The following is a 5000-nucleotide window of genomic DNA, read 5'->3' as shown; positions in this document are numbered from 1 at the left end:
ATTATGTTTGCAATTTTCTTGCAGAAATATACCATATGAATATTTGATTTCTCAGTATCACAAAACTGGCAATCATAGTCTTGAATTATTATCCTTTCTCGTAATCTTTTTTATTTTGCAATATTTCTTGAATATATTTACATATTATTTCCCCGTCAGCAGCTGAAAGAAATTTCATATTGATTTTTTCCCAAATCAAAGGCCAATTAAAAAGAAGGTATCTTTTCTCAACAGTTGGCTGTACATTTAGTAATCTGCTCAATATATAGTTATCGATTTAAGAAAGGAAAATTCTGAACTGTTTCACATTTTCTAATTGTTACTAAGACCTCAGAATGTGTAGGTGCCTTTATTCATGAATTCCCTCTTTGTCTGAATTGTTCAGTAAACAAGCCGTTCATATGTGAATTGCTATAATAATTTTAGATAAAATTGTATTTCTCATCAGAGTGTAGCTTTTAAGAAAGAGGCAGCTAGAATACTTTGTGTCTTCCATAAAAGACTTACTTATTCCTATCCAACCTTCAATCTTTGACTTTGTTAAAGTGTCCCTTATGATAAATTCACATTTTGTTCCAACAAATGTAAGAGAAAACTTCTTTACATATTAGTTTTGCATATTTGACAGGCAAAGGGTAAATATGGGAAACAGACCATGTCTTTGAAAAAAATCAAGGTATGGACATTACAGTCTTCCGTTGATAGCTGGGTGGTCAAAGTTGCTGTCTGTCGTTTCCAAACCGGTCATCGCATCGGTTCGAATTCTGCAGGGGACGAAGTGCTCAGTTATGATTTCCGCAGAATGTAACTTATTCCTGAAGTATAGTAAATGGGAGTATAAATGGTATTTGTTGCTTATAATGATTAATTTATATATATATAATTATATATAATATATATATATATATATATTAATATAATATATACTATATATATATATGTACGCAATTGTAATAGCCACAATCCTTTGCGCTATTTTGGATACAGTTGTCACGTTACCGACCTGACCTCGTCGGGGTCATAGTGACGCGGGGTTCAATTTCCGGTACCGGACATCATGACCGCTTCAGATTTCTTGCAGTTGAATCATAAGGCTTTGTAGTGACAAGCGAATCCAAAAGAGTTTGTATGTTCATCCATATGTTTGTGTGCTATAGAAATCCGCACCATTTGACCAATCTAGACAAAATTTGCCATATGCCATCATTTGACCCAACTTAAATAATAGGGTAGGTTTCAAACCCATACCCCCTTCCCCTTTCCCCTTGTAACTTATGTTGTACCCACTTGAACGATTTAGACCAAACTAGACAAAATTTGGTCATGGCCTCAATTGATCCTACTTAGGGGTAGGTTTCAAACCCTACCACCTTCCCCCTTCCCTTTGTAACTTATATGGTTACCACTTCACTGATATAGACAAAATTTGACAAGTGGCCATCATTTGACTCAACTTAGATAATAGTTTAGGTTTCAAACATGCAGCCCCCTTCCCCATCCCCATTCCACTTTCCCTGTCCTTTTGTAACTGTGGTAAATAAACTCTGTGGGGGTTTATCCTACTCCATTTTATGTACTTGAAACTGTACAAATATACTGTTATTGAAAATCCTATTCTTTCCTGTGTTTAGGTTTAGTAGGGGGTGTGCTTAGATTTAGTGGGGATGTTTCAGTAAAGTTAGGGGAAGGGGCTGTGTGTTCAAGTGTAGTGGGGGATAAGTGGGACAGTCTCCACAGAAATACCAAAATAAAAGGGACAGTGAGCAGAGTAAGGTCTGAATAAGGTTGACAGTCGCCACAGTAATACCTGGGTAAAAAGGCAGTGAGCATAGTAATACTTGGATAAGAGGGGGTATACAGTACAGTAATACCTGGATAAATGGTACAGTCACCTTGGTAAGAACTAGATAAATGGGACATTCACCACAATAATGTCTGGATAAAAGGGACAATCAGTACAGTAACATCTGGATGAAGGGGATAGTCACCACAGTAATACCTGGATAAAAGGGACAGTCACCATAATAATATCAGGATAAATAGGACAGTCATCATTGTACCATAGTAATACCCAGGTAAATGGGATAGTCACCATAGTAATATCTGGATAAATGGGACAGTTATCAAAGAAATATTTGATAAAAGGGGGCAGTTACAGTAATTTCTGGATAAAACGGTCAGTCGCCACAGTAATACCTGGATAAATAGGACAGTCAGCCCTGTAATTTTTGTGTATATATATATATATATATATAATTATATATATATATATATATATATATATTATATATATATATATATTACATCACAGATAAGCAGCAGTCATATGAGACGTATTAGTATAAGGAAGCAAGGGAGAGTTAGTGGTAATTTTGCAAAGCTTTATTAAGCGACATTTCGGGCTCCAGCCCCATCATCACAGCTGTAAAAAGATGAACACTCATAAAAGATTAATTCTAATACCCAACATACGTTTATAATAAAATTCACAAAAAAACAGTGTTCAGAGAAATGCTATTTCAAGTGAAGAAGGAACGGTCCCAAGTAAATATGGTTATCCCAGGTAGAGAGGGGTAGCGGTAGTTTGGTTGTTTAATTTTGGAACTATAGCTGGTTCACTTAAGGTAGATTTTTGGATGAGCCATATGCCTATGAGACGTTTGTTCGGCGGCCGCTGACTGGCTGGTACCGGGAGGTGGGCAGCTCCCAGCCAATCAGCGTCCGCCAAACAAACGTCTCGTAGGCATAGGGCTCACCCAAGAATCTACCTTAAGTGAACCAGCTATAGTGTCTTTATGAAAAGCGATTCGACGACAGCAAGCTGTTGAAAAGAAGCTCGTGTAATGATTTCAAAATTTTTATATTCTATATTGAATTTGGATTTCTTTCTATGTTTTCGAATGTTCGAGAATTCTGAAGAAGACAACCGGACACCTGTTCGATAGCTCACCCCGCTCTGGCTTGAAATCATTGCGGACCTTAAGAAGCCTACGGGAGGCCCCAACGTAATTGCCCAAACTACATTTGCGACAAGAAAATAAATAGACCAAATTGGAAGCCAGAAGAGGGCTCAGTTTTTCTTTATATCTAAATAAGGACCCAGTCGTTAGTGGGTTTCTTAAAAGTATGTTCACGCATTAAACGTTGAACTTGTATATGAAACTTTGTATCGCTGATAAACGGGACACTTGCCATTCTCTTGGTGCTGTTGGTCTGTTTTTTTCCTATTTATTTATTAGTCAAAAACTTCTTGAGGTTATTTCTTTAGCAACCGCTCATTTACTTTTAGTGGCTACACTAAAGGTACAGAAAATTCGTTGTAGTGAATAACAATTAACTGACTAAAAATCTTGGAGTCAGTGGAATCAGTGATACGGAATAGAAAGATATATTTTCTCTAATAAAGGAATATTTACTTTTTGTTCACGAAAATCTGCTATTTATTTTATATATTTGTTAAATTTATTATTCATTTTCTCTTCCTCTACTAAGTAGTTGCCACTTACAGTGACCAGGTTTCTCGTTTCTCCCCAGTTCTTGCTAATTACCTGAAAACTTTCAACATATTCATATCATTATCACGGCAGTGAATCACGGTCATGATGACTATAATTCCCTCATTAGCCTCTCTCAGAAAGATAATAACCTCCTTTGCCCAATATTTGTGAGTTTTATGATCGGATAATTGCTCACAAAACCCATTTTCGAACCATAAAAACTTTTGTTTTTGCCCTAAACGCAAAAGAAGTTTTGTTTGACGTTCCTTCAGCTTTCGGGAAATTTTGTTTTGTTTTTGTTTTATGTTTTTTTCATTATAAATATAGTTTTCTGTAAAAGAAAACTGCTAAGACGGTTATTTGTCTGTCCGTCCGTACTTTTTCTGGCCGGCCTGAGATCTTAAAAACTACTGGGGCTAGAGGGCTGAAAATTGGTGTGTTTATTATCCACCCCCCAATCATCAAGCATGCTGAATTGCAGCCCCGTACCATCAGTAGTATTTTAATTTATTTAAAGTTAAAATTAGCCATGATCATGCGTCTGGCATCACTATAGGTGCCAACAACACAGGCAACAACCCCGGGCGGGGCTGAAAGTCTTATGGGTCACTGCTGCGTGGTTCATGGGCCGTGGCTGATAGTTTCATACCGCATTATACGTTGAACAGAAAACTTGATTGAGCCGAAGTTGTACTTAGTCTTTTATACAACTTGAATTTCTTTCCCATGAGAAGGGTTAGCTCCCGAGGAAATACGGGCCAGTGATCACTTATGCAAAAGGCCCATCAGAAACACATTCTAACTCCCCTTAACACTGCGTCACTCTCACTTCTTGATTGCTCAGAATTCTGCTTTCCACTGTTTCTTAAATACCATCCATCTAGATCTCCCTGTGTCCTTCCTTTCTCCTCTCTTCGCCAATCATCACCCATTCCTTCCTTATGAATTAATAACCTCAAAAAACACTACATTTGTTCTAAAACAACATTTGTTCTAATTCAGAGAGAGAGAGAGAGAGAGAGAGAGAGAGAGAGAGAGAGAGAGAGAGAGAGAGTATAAAGGTAATATAAAGTTATTTCTGTTTTATGCTGATCACGAAGATGGGATAATTTTGGTACTCTAAAACTCATTAAAACTTTAGATATGTCTCCTCTCCTTTTTTCATTTTTAAATCTCCACGTCGCAGGTTAGGTAAGACTTATCCCCCTGTTAGTAAATACGTGAGAAAGATGGAAAGTAATTAAGACAGATCCTTGTTAACTTGAGCAACTCTGAAAAATAGTCAGGAATGTCGATACAAACAAGAAACTGCCTCTCGATTCATTATTTTTAATTTCTTGGGTTTTTCGATCGAGGATTCGACGGAATACCTAGATTCTTCTTTTGTTAAAATACTTTTATTCTCGAAATCAGAAAATACAGGTATTTCAAATCAGTCAGCAAAAAACTATTGACATTTTATACTTATCGTCATTGTTATGCATATACATACATACATACATA

The sequence above is a fragment of the Macrobrachium nipponense genome, chromosome 20 (assembly GCF_015104395.2).
Source record: "Macrobrachium nipponense isolate FS-2020 chromosome 20, ASM1510439v2, whole genome shotgun sequence".
NCBI lineage: Eukaryota > Metazoa > Arthropoda > Malacostraca > Decapoda > Palaemonidae > Macrobrachium > Macrobrachium nipponense.
This window is presented reverse-complemented; position numbering follows the sequence as displayed.